Source organism: Nycticebus coucang, chromosome 5, assembly GCF_027406575.1.
Source record: "Nycticebus coucang isolate mNycCou1 chromosome 5, mNycCou1.pri, whole genome shotgun sequence".
Taxonomy (NCBI): Eukaryota; Metazoa; Chordata; class Mammalia; order Primates; family Lorisidae; genus Nycticebus; species Nycticebus coucang.
In genome coordinates, this window is record NC_069784.1 from 81347835 (window position 1) to 81360509 (window position 12675).

Consider the following 12675-nt stretch of genomic DNA (forward strand, 5'->3'; position numbering starts at 1 on the left):
TGATGATTAGTGCTGGTAGACAAAGTGCTTCAGCTCCTGTAGCAAAGTCTTCCCAGCAACTTTCATTAATCAGACTGCTTACCTGGCTTTATCATTTGTACCAGGCCTTTCAACTAGGTGCCTGAATCAATTAATATGTAATTTAAATCAGAAGCATGTTTAAAATTCTCTCAGAGTAGAGTGACTGGGGTAAAAGAGCCTAAATATGTAATCCTAGATTAATTCCATCAATCTGTAAAGGCAACTAATTATCACTGACAATAATAACTTTTCTCAAGCAAAAGCTATATTTCTTTCTCCTTTAATATCCCTTTTTTGCATGCTACAGATAGAATTATCTGCAGAGTTTAATGACAGGATATCTATGGAATAAAATACATCTTACTAAACTCACATCCACACTGCCTGAAAAATTGTTCTTGCGATTTCCTCCCAATATTGGTTGTAACAAAGGACAAAAAAATCCTGAAACCTACAAGATAATAAGTTAAACAAGGTAAACCTGCAGTCCCCAACCCCCAGGCCACAGCTCCATGTCCGTCAGTGGCCTGTTAGGAACGGGGCCACGTAGCAGGAGGAGTGGCAGGCATCTGCTCCCCATCACCACCTGCGCTCCACCTCCTGCCATCTCAGCGGTGGTGGCCTTAGATTCTCATAGAAGCACAAACCCCTGAAAACCAGGCATGGGAGCGATCTAGGTTGGGTGCTCCTCATGAGCATCTGATGCCTGATGATCTGAGGTGGAGCTAGCACTGGGGAGCAGCTACAAGTACAGATTGACTGCACAGAGACCATAGTCATTACATTATATATTACAGTGTAATAATAATAGAAATAAAGTGCACAATAAATGTAATGCATTTGCATCTTCCCCAAACCATGCCACACTCCTCTAGTCTGTGGAAAAATTGTCCTCCATGAAACTGGTCCCTGGGGACAAAAAGGTCAGGGACCACTGAGAAAAACCATTACTTGTTCCCATTTCACTGGTTTCATGAATGGAGAAGTAAATGAAAAAGACTCACTTGCACTCGTTGTTTCCTCCCACGACCTGGTACATGTGTCCAGATCATCCGTAGAGATGCCAATAACAATCTACTTGCCAGGAATAAAGTGAAAATAAAGGACTCCGTGTGAAAAGCACCAGGTACTATCTGTTACTGATAATAGAGTCTTTGATCATTCATACCCCACTTCTCATTGTAATAAAACTGATGCTAATAGTGATTTAGATCCCTCTCACCATATTAAAATGATTGCCCCAAACTAGATATTAGTCCATAAACCTGAGCGTATGTGACAATCTCTTGGAATAAAATCTTCACTTGCTATATCCTGCTGAGAGAGAACAATTTTAGGCATGACATTTTATCCAAGAGACAGAAGCACTCACACCCCAGTATTCGTTCTCTCTTTCTCTCTCTCTCAGTTATTTGTGAAAAACCCTGATTTTTTTTTCACTTTCTGATAACCATGTTCCTTCGGAGAGTTTGCAGGCTTGAGATATAATCGCAAGGGTGGTGGTGTTGTAGATAAAACCTAATTAATATAATCATGAGAAGTCTGAATCATTCCCTTCTCCTTCCCAGCGATTAACTTTCAACCGGCCATCTGATAGAATTACAGCAAAAATGACATGAAGGGGATATGCTGGGGAGCTCTGGGGAGATTTAAGCTGCTGCAGCCCACTTAAAGCATTGAGGGTCAAGTCCAAAGGTAAACCAAAAAGGTAAACCAAAACAGTGAGGATGACAGAGCAGAAGAATGGAAAAACCCAGATTCTTGATGACATTGGCCTGTTCAATTATCTGGTCATGGAAACACTTTACCTTTGGGCTTCCATTTATGTGAAATAATAAATACCATTATGATTAGAGCCATTTTGTTATAATAAATTTATTGTAGTTGAAGGCATCTCATGTGATATAACAATGAACATTGTTTGCTAAATACCTTCCAAAGACATTCTTTTTCCAAAGCAGAAAGACTGATACAAATGTTTAAAATTAATAATAAAAAATACAAGTTGAATTAAATAATCAGAACAATCTTTTGCTATATCCTGCTGAGGAACCTTACTTTTTGTCAAATATAGCAACTCCACTTCTCTTTGTAATTGTAAGTGAATATATTAGAATTCTCTCGTGTGTACATAGCAAGTAACTATTGTTAACAGCACACAGGCAAGAGGAGGATTAAGACCAAGTTTCTTTATCAATATGGTGGAGATAATGATAGAACTTCCCTGAGTTAACCTTGGCATGATGAATAAACTCGTGTACCTGGCTCAGCATTTAGCATACAATAATGATTCGATAAATGCTGGCTCCAAAAAATAGTATATGTAGGCAAATGCCAGTGTTAGAATGAAATGAGAGTTTAGATATTCAACATTAAAAATACCAATTATAGGGTGGTGCCTATGGCTCAGTGGGTAGGGCCCCGGCCCCATGTACCAAGGGTGGCAGATTCAAACCCAGCCCCAGCCAAACTACAACAACAACAACAACAACAAAAATAGCCAGGCGTTGTGGCAGGCACCTGTAGTCCCAGCTACTCGGGAGGCTGAGGCAAGAGAATCACCTAAGCCCAGGAGTTGGAGGTTGCTGTGAGCTGTGATGCCACAGCACTCTGCCAATGGCAATAAAGTGAGACTCTGTTGCTAAAAAATAAATAAATAAAAATAAAATATCAATTCTAAATTCCAGCCACATAATTTTATGCTGTTATTGCTATTAAGAAATAAGAAAAGTCAAAGAAGCAGCAGGAAGTCTCAGAACAACATCAAAATCTCAGTTTTCCTTTCAAAAGAGCAAGATCAGATTCAGCTAAATTAGGATTATTCAGACCACAGTGTGCTAGCTTCATTTATAATATGCTTGTTGTTTTGTGTTGCTATAATAAAACAAAGAGATTGGGTATTTTATAAAGAAAATAAATTTCTTTCTTACAGTACTAGAGGCTGGGAAGTCCAGTACCAGGGCACCAGCATCTTGCTGGGGCCTTCTTGCTGCTTCAGTCCACGCAGATGGCAAGAGAGGAAGAGCACACCAGAGAGGGCCTCAAAGAGGACCACACTAATGCTTCTATCAGAAACCTACTCCTGCAATAACTAACTTGCTTCCACACTCACAGCATTAAACCTCTAACGCAAGGTGACTTGATCACCTCTTATTAGGCTCCACCTCCCAACACTCTTGCAATGGAAATTGAGTTTTCAACACATGAACTTTGGGGAACACATTCAAATCATAGAAGTGCTTCATCATAAGAAAAAGGTGCTTTATCTAAAACCTATTTTATAAAACATAATTTAGCATGTGAAAAATATAAAGCATACTCTGAAGCTTTAACACATCAATCAAAAGGGTTTAGTATTAGCAATACCCAAAGAGAATGAAATAAGATCACCTCCAATGACTCTAGAGGTAATCTCTGGTTGTGTCTTAGAAAAAAATGTAAAAATTATGATGACATCAAATTATCTTTAAAGACAAATGGAGAAATAAAAGAAATATATTTCTAATAATCAGTACAATATACTTGCCAAATTCTACTAAACTGCAGACAGAAGACAAAGAAATCTTTTCAGTTGTTACAGACTTTACACATAGAATATAGGTATTGACAACAAATACGTAAATGTAAAGAAATAAAAGCAATGAATAAGTTTTTTCATTTGAATTTTATTTAAACATACATTGAAAAAGAAAAATCTTTTTCTTAAGGTTTTGTTCCAACAGTACCCTAAATCATTCAACAGATACTTATTCAGTACCTAGTAGATGTCAGGGTATAGCATTAGGCACCACAGACGCATGAAAGATGACCCTAACTGAAGCAAATCGCAGTCCGTGTAGGGGGCCAGCTAGATGCTGCAGTGTGGATATGTTCACAGTGCTATTGAAGATATTTATAGCAATGAAATTTGAAGATTTAAGAGTATTTCCAATTCACAATAATATTGCCAAATTAACTACTATAAGTAATGATTACATCTACAAACAGCATGAAAACAAACATTCATGGATGTCCTGGGTAAACGGTTCCTGGGTCATTAACTAGCATCTGAGATCTGCGTCTTTGTCTTCCTGACCAAACCCCTGAGGTCAGTTTCACATGTCCCTACCCTTCCCAGGGCCTGGTTGGGTGCCTTACCTACGACAGGCATTCGACACCCCTTGACTGAATTTGGCATAACATTCTAAAAGCCCAATTGTCTCTTCATCTAGGCCGGGTAACATAGGCGTGCCTGGTTTAAATGAAAGCCCTGCCATCTTGATATCCCTCTTAGTGACACTCTGGTTATATAAACTCATTGACCCTGTGTTTCCTAATTTTTGAAACAGGATGACTCCACTGACTTCTCGCAGTGGTTATGAAAATGAAATAGGATAATATATGCAAATTTTCTGGAAAATATAACTGTCCTTTGTCATGAGCAAAAAAATGTTTCAATTAACATATACAAAGGACAATTAACAATAACTAAGTACCTCTGAGCCTGCTTTAGTTTCATATATTGATATTTTCACATCAAACATATTAAGTGTTGGTAGAATTATTTTACATCTTATATTTACTTTCTTAAATTATGGGTTACAAATTAGAAATAAGTCAAAAGTATTTTGTTGAAGGAAATTATTGCACATGCAAATAGAACTAATATTTCTGTCACTAGAATAAATATCTTTTTATAGGGCTTAAGCTGATTTTTCTGTAGCCCTTTACCTAAGGATGAATATTAATTACAGAAAATCTTATTAACAGACTAACATGCCTCTATGCCTGAGGAATTCTAAGTTTGAAGCCATTTTATCCCAGTTTTAGGAAATAGATGCAGGCTGAAGACATCCAACGTTGTCTGATCTTGGAAGCTAAACAGGGCAGGGTCTGGGTAGTAGTAGAATGGGAAAATAGACACAGGTTGAAGGTCTAAAAGAAATGTTTACCTCTGGCTGGCAAGTCGCACTCTTTGGAGTCCATTTCTGTTGGCAGTGTTAGGACTCATTGTTAGCAACAGATACCTACTCAGTGAAACTGACCTCACCAAACTTCCAGGGAAAGGGAGGCCTGATATTGACTGGATGGAGGAAACACACACACACTTGACAAGGGGTCTTGGCCACTAGGCTTAAAGATTTGGAAACATTTTGTAACATAATTGTCTCAACAACTTATATAGTAAGATCTATTGCCTAATTTACAGAGTAGAAAATTACAGCTTTGAGGCTAAGTAACTTTTTCAAGGTCACAAACCAAAACCTCTATGATGGCAAAGACCATTATGTTAGTCGGGGTTCTTTAGAGAAATAGAACCAACAGGATATATACAGATATAAGAGTGGAGATTCAGTTTGGAAATTAGTTCACTCAATTGTGGAAGCCAAGAAGTCCCACCATCTGCCATCTGCAAGCTAAAGAACCAAGAAAACTGGTGGGGTGATTTAATCCAAGACCACAGACCTGACAACAGGAGAGAATTCACCTTTTCTGCACCATTTAGGCCCTCACGTATGATGCCTGCCCACATCAGGGAGGGTGATCTTCTTTACCAGTCTAGGCATTCAAATTCTAATCTCTCCCACAAACACACCCAGAAATAATGTTTTACCAGCTACCTGGGCATCCCCTAACATATAAGTTGGCATATAAAATTAATCATCACAGCTGTGTTTCTAACCAAATCTCATTCTGTCCCCTTTTGGGGTTTCCTAGAACAATGCCCCAGTCAGCACACTGCTAATTACTATGTGCCTGGAGTAAAGAAGCTTGTGGCTAAATGTAAATTGAAGACACTGCTTGACTCCTCCGGCACTTTCTATAGCAAGATTTTCTAGATGTTGGAAGCAGTGCATTGATTTACGACCTGGTGTGTGTTCCTTATTTTCTGGGTCCACTTTGGGTAGCCTCTCTAGAGTTGTACCTCACCTGCCTGCCTTCCTCTCTGCACTTAACTTCCTTGTTTACCTGCCTATCTCTACAGCTAGACTGCGGGCTCCTCAGAGATTTGGGGTTGCTTTTATCCACCGGAGCCACTACCATTCCATTAGAATTGGCCTGTGGGGTGAAACCTACTCACCACCCCCAGGCCTGAGACTTTCCCAGAAGCATCTTGAGGGCATCTCTAGGATGCTGATCAAGGGGTAGGTGGAGATGAGGACAACCAGATTAACAGTAATGGTCTTTCAGGTCCTTGGAAATTTGCCTCAAAGGAAGTATTAAAGATTACGAACTGTTGCTTCTGGATTCCACTGAAAGTCCTATAGCAGGAGATTACAATGAACTAAATACTTACACGGGTAGCATTCAGTCCTGCAACTGCCCTCTCTAATGTCTGTAGAGGAAAAGCATCAAGTCCACTAGGGACTTTTTAAACCAAAGCTGATAATATTTTCTCAGCCAACCAACCGTCTAGTTTTGGTGCTTTAGTCATATCTGTGCGTATTTGTGTATGTGCACACACATGCAACCAGCAAATGACCCACACTGTCTTAACAGGTGAATTTCAATCTGTCCCCCATTTTGAGTAGTGATCCACTCTACTGCTGCTCCTCCATAGAACTCTGGGACCACTCAGCTCATTTCCACTTAACAAATAGATTTTGCTTGCCTTCATTTGACCAGGAACTCTGCTAGAAATCAAAGATAACAAGTTACGGATCCTTCCATTTGGAACATAGCAGCCATTTTAACATAATCTGATGAGTGGTACAAGAAAAGTAATGCAGAAGGTGTGGGAATGTGCTGCCTCAGCAGAGTTCTGAAGAAGAGAATAAGCACACAAGAAAGAGGGAAAGGGAGTTTCAGAAAGAGGGAACAACGTGAGCAAAAGTGTGGGGTCAGCAAAGGGCATGTATGGTAATCAGACATTTAATATTAACAGAATGGAAAGATGGAGATGACATGCCATGAGACCACAGGGGTAGATGGGGGCAGGGGTAGAGGGGCTTTGCCAGCCTGAGGAGGGTAGGTTCATCTTCATCCTGTGGTGAGAAACCAGCCATTAGTACACTTTGAAACAAGAGAGGGTCAAGGTCATATCTGCATTTTCAATAGACTACTCTGGCAGCCGCGAGACCTTTTGGAGGCTATCAGAGCAATCACAGAAATAGAAAATAAGCAGAAATTGAGGTTGAACAGAGGGCAGGATCAAGAAATATTTAGGAGGACTTAGTGACTGAATTAGAGGAAGGGTGAGCAAGACAGCAGTACCCTAAGGGGCCATAGTCATGTTGCTGACTTTAAACAGAACACTGGACCAGAGAGAGTGACACCAGGAGTAGAGCAGGCGGGGAGCCCAGGTGTGCTGTTTTGAACACACACAAAAAAAATACATGTTAGCTTAAGAGAAATGTAGACAATGATGTCGAGCCAGCTAATTTATATGTGGTGATGCAGCTTAAGACAAGAGAAATAGTTTTGAGAGTGATCAGTATACAGACCAGAGGTTGCAACCTAGCAGACATCAGCCTAATCTGTCCTGAAGACAGGTTTTGTGTGTCCTCTTCTGCAAACCAATAAGAGGGGTCAGAGACATTCAAAAGCAAACCATTCCTGATCCCTCCATTGGTATGAAACTGTTGCATTGACACATACAATGTTAAAAAACTTTTAAATTTGTTCTTATATTGCCAAAGTGTAAAATATGAGATACTTTATAGAAAAATCCAAATTTATGACCCTCTTGAAAAATTGGGAAATTTGGCAACATTGAACCCACGTTCCCTTGTGGAGGCCCATATAGTCGCTTTCCTCCTTCCACAGAGACTTGGCTCCAATGTTCACTTTCTACTGAAATCAAGACCAGGTGCTACTTACCATCATCAGAGTTTAAAGTGAAATAGTTGGTGTATTTCTATTCCTGTAAAACATTAGAGTTAGTATACTTACATTATCTCCATGGTTCCTGAAGCACTGGATTTTCAATTCTCGTTTTAGACCTTGGATTAAGAAAATAAATGCTTAGAAACACGTTCATTTTTTTAAATGAACTAACATTTGCACTCTGTCCATTGCATTATCTACGAGTTACCAGATGCTGTTTTCACAGGGATAGTGAGTATTTAGGGTTGGGCAGGCATAAGTAAGTTTCTGAAAGTATACTTCAGAACTTAATAAAACCTATCACAGACATTTATACCTATATATTAACCATCTATGTCAAATTACTTGGAAGTTAATATAAATATACAGATTGACATTTTGGTCAAATCATCTAAATGAAATAATAAAATTTCATTCCCACAGAACATTAAAAAAAAAAGGAGCCAATAGCTCACAACATGAGCTAGTGATTGATAACAATAGCAAAACATTTATACTACCTAATATTCAGTGTTTTCTTTCCATTCCATCTTGGGAAAACAGAATCATAAATGTAACTTGATAAATTATTTTTATAACTAACTGGAGAAATAATCTTGTAACTAGAGTCCAACTGTGTACCATTAGATTTTATTATCCACTACTTGAGACAAAAGAAAATCTGGATACATTAAAATTGATATTGTTTAGAAAACCCCTGTAGTCAAACTGACCAATTTGTGTTGCATTTTCATTTCTTTCTCCCTACTTAATCCCCCCCCAAAAATAAATAACTTATGAAAGAATCAAATGACAATCCACAGGAGTGGAAAGAAGAGGGACAGACACTCTACTATCCCGTTGTTTGGCTGTCTAAAATTCCAGTTTGCAAACCTGGTAGTCACAAAATAGTTCAAATAATGTCCAACGAACCAAAGGGTTTCCTGTTTTAGTCAAATTTTAATCAACTTTTCTTTCAATGAAATCATCTTGGCATGTTTTGAACTTACTTTCTTCCTTTATATTGATACAGAATAGTTAATTATAATACTTTTCCATAGTTGTCAGCAAGGAAATGAATATACTTCATATAGTATTTGCAAAGATTTTCAAAGATAAGTTTGTAAAGTTTAACTTGCACATTTAATTTTTTTCCAAAAAGAAAGAAAATAAGGGGTGTGGAAAAAGATGGAGGATTAGAAACAGCTCCTTATTAGCCACTTGTGGCAAGACAGGCAAACCAGAATTCCCATTCACCTCTGGCTGGAAGAACTTGCACGGGGACATCACTTCAGGGCACAGTGAACCAGTGGTGGACTCCAGAAGTGGAGGATGAGGTCTGGAGCTGAGGAGAGCTAGCACAGAAGGCAAGTGCTTGCATACGAGCAGGGACTGCTGACCAGCCCTCATGAGGTCTGGGGACGGGAAAGAGCTCTCTTGCAGTTTATTAATTTTGGACTAAACTGCTCCCACAAGCAGTTTAAACTGCTTAAAGAAGTGTGGGGACTCAAGCAGCATCAAGTGGCCAGGACTGAATGCCCAGCAGGGTAGATATCCCATCAGTTTGGCTGCTAACTGAGTGGGGCCATTGTGGGAAGGCCATGCTGGAAGAACAGTTTGCAGGGTCCTAAGGCATGGCCAGCTCTGGAATGCTTGCTGGGCTCAGGCAACTATACTTGGGGCAAGCTGAGCAGACCCTGCACCCTGAAGAAGGCCACATTGTTATCAGGGGACACTATTTAATGTGTCATGTAAGGAAGCTGAGAGAGAGTAAGGGCCCCAATCCTGCAGGGACAGGATGCTAACACAGCTACTGGATACTGGGCCATGATTGAAGACAAATAAATCAGGAAGATAGGACACAATCTCCTCTGCAACTAGAAAGTGGCTTCCAGCTTCCATTGTATATACAGTAAAAGCAGCGTGTGTGTTCTCCATCTCCTAACACCACAGAGTCACCTGGTGTCCAGGAAATATATTGCTACATATATATTTATACTTATATTTGTTTTTTTTTTTTTTTGAGGGTTTTTTTGGGTTTTTTTTGGGGGGGGGTGAGATCTGGTTATATTTTTATTTTTTCATCTTTACTCTCTTCAATAGCAAAGGCTTCTCCATTTTTATTACACTTTTTCAGCCCCTTTTATTCTTTCCTCCTTTTTTACTTCTCTCCTTTTTTCTCCCTTTTGATAGAGATTTTTCTACTTTTCTTATCTTTCTCACATAAATTTCTCATAAAACAGCTAAAATATCCCCCTTTTCTTTATCTTTTATAACTGTATTTCTAATTTTCCTTATCTATTTTTATTTTAATTTTTTATTATTTTTCTTCCTTTTCTCTGAGTACTGAAGGTTTACAGCATCGGTATGCCTGGAGAGCTATAGCATTGGTCTGGCTCAAGGAGGCCATGAGCTCACGGTCTAGGGTGTCCTTCCAGCTCTGGGTTTGGAAAGATAGTATCAGTATGTCCCCACCACAACATACTGCTGATTTTTTTCTCTTTTCTTTGTCTTCTATATTTGGCAAAGGTGGAGTCTTGCTTTTGCCCAGGCTTTTGACTTCAAAGGACCCACCCAGCCCAGCCCTACAAAGGTCTAGATTTGCAGATGTGGTTATAGCACCCTGACAATCATTACCATTTCTCCGGTTGCTCTCTTTCTTTCTGCTCTTCTTCTCTCCTTCTCTTCAAATTCTTTTCTTTCACCCCAGTTTCTTCTTCTTTTTTTTTCTTCTCTTTATCTTTTTATTTCTCCCTTCCCACTCTTTACCCTTTTCTTCCTTTTGGCCTTGTACCAAAAGGCTACTTCAACATCTAAGCTCTGAAACAAGGTAATTTAAAGTGAACGAGGTAGTGAGAATGAAAAACTAGGGGGAGGAAGTGAACAAGAAGGAAACACACATGAGGAGGAACCAACAGAAAAATTCTAGCAACATGAAAAGCCAGAGTAGAGCAAATTCCCCCCAAGAGATCATGAGGTAGTCACCCTACAGGATTCCACCTATAACAAATTAAAGGAAATAACACAAAGGAAATTTAAAATATATATGGTAAAAGCAGTAAAGGGAGTTGACAAGAAAGTGAAAAAAACAGAATGAAAAAATTGATGAAATATATGGACAATATAGAAAGGATATGGCAGAGCTTAAGGAGTTAAAGGACTCAATCAGGGGATTTAAAGATGTGGTAGAAAGTATCGCTAACATATTAGACTATGGAGAAGAAAGAATCTCAGAGCTAGAGGATAAAGCTCTTGAGCAAACCCAGGTAGTTAAAAAGGCAGAAAAAAAGAGAGAGAAAGCAAAACATGCAATCAGAGAATTATGGGACTTCATAAAGTATTAAAACACATGAATTCTAGGTATCCCTGAAGGGGAAGAAGAATGTCCCAAAGAAATGGAAGCTCTACTGGAGGATATTATAAATGAAAATTTCCCAAGTTTCACTATAGATTCCAAAACATTGCTTTTAAAGGGATATTGAACACCAGGTTGTCTCAACACAAACAGAGCATCTCCAAGACACATTGTAGTCAACGAATCCAAAGTTAAGACGAAAGAGAAAGTTCTCAAAGCAGCCAGGAGTAAGTGCTATCTGACCTACAGGGGTAGATCCATCAGGGTGATAGTGGACTTTTCAGCTGAAACTTTCCAAGCCAGAAAAGAATGGTCATATAACTTTAACCTTCTTAAACAAAACAATTTTCAGCCCAGGATTCTGTATCCTGCTAAACCAAGCTTCAAAATCAATGGAGAAATCAAATCTTTTAATGATATGCTAACATGTGAACATTGAGGAAATTCACCACAAGACCAGCTCTACAAGAAAAGCTTAGACCTATTTTCCACACTGATTATCACAATCTACCACCAGCAAAGTAGGCACACAGAAACTAAAGGACAAAACACAGCGTCTACAATGGCAAAAAGGACAAAACTAAGCAATAGACTTTCTCAAAATAAGATAAATAGAACTCACCCACGCTTATCAATTCTCTCAATAAATGTTAATGGCTTCAATTCTCAATTAAAGAGGCACAGGCCAGCCAACTGGATAAAAAAAGTACAAGCCATCCATATGCTATCTCTAGGAAACACAACTAACTCTGAAGGACAAAACAAGACTCAGGATAAAAGGAAGAAAAACATTATTTCAGGCAAATGTGAATCAGAAGCAAGGAGAGGTTGCACTCCTATTTTCAAATACAAATGGATTTAAAGCAACTAAAATTAAGAAAGACAAAGATAGGCACTCCATTCTAGTCAAGGGAACAATACAACAATAGGACATTTTAATTCTAAATATTTATGCACCTAACTTAAATGCATCCAGATTTATAAAACAGAACTTGATTGGTGTGAACAATATATCCCATAATACCATAATAGCTGGGGATATTAACACCCCTCTGGCAAAACTGGACAGATCCTCTAAACCTAGGGTCCTCAAACTTTTTAAACAGGGGGCCAGTTCACTGTCCCTCAGACCATTGGAGGGCCAGACTATAGTTTAAAAAAAAAAAAAAACTAGAATAAATTCCTATGCACATTGCACATATCTTATTTTGAATTTAAAAAAAAAAAAATGGGAGGGCAGCGCCTGTGGCTCAAGGAGTAGGGCGCCGGTCCCATATGCCAGAGGTGGTGGGTTCAAACCCAGCCCCGGCCCAAAAAAAAAAAATGGGAACAAATACAATATTTAAAATGAAGAACAATTAAACAAACTTACCAGTATTTCAAGGGGAAATATGGGCCTCCTTTTGGCTAATGAGGTGGTCAATGTCTGGTTCCATATTTGTCACTGCTAGTCATAACAAGTGATGCAAGTGTGCATCAGTTATTCCCGAGACTTGAGAGGAGGAGTGGGAGAG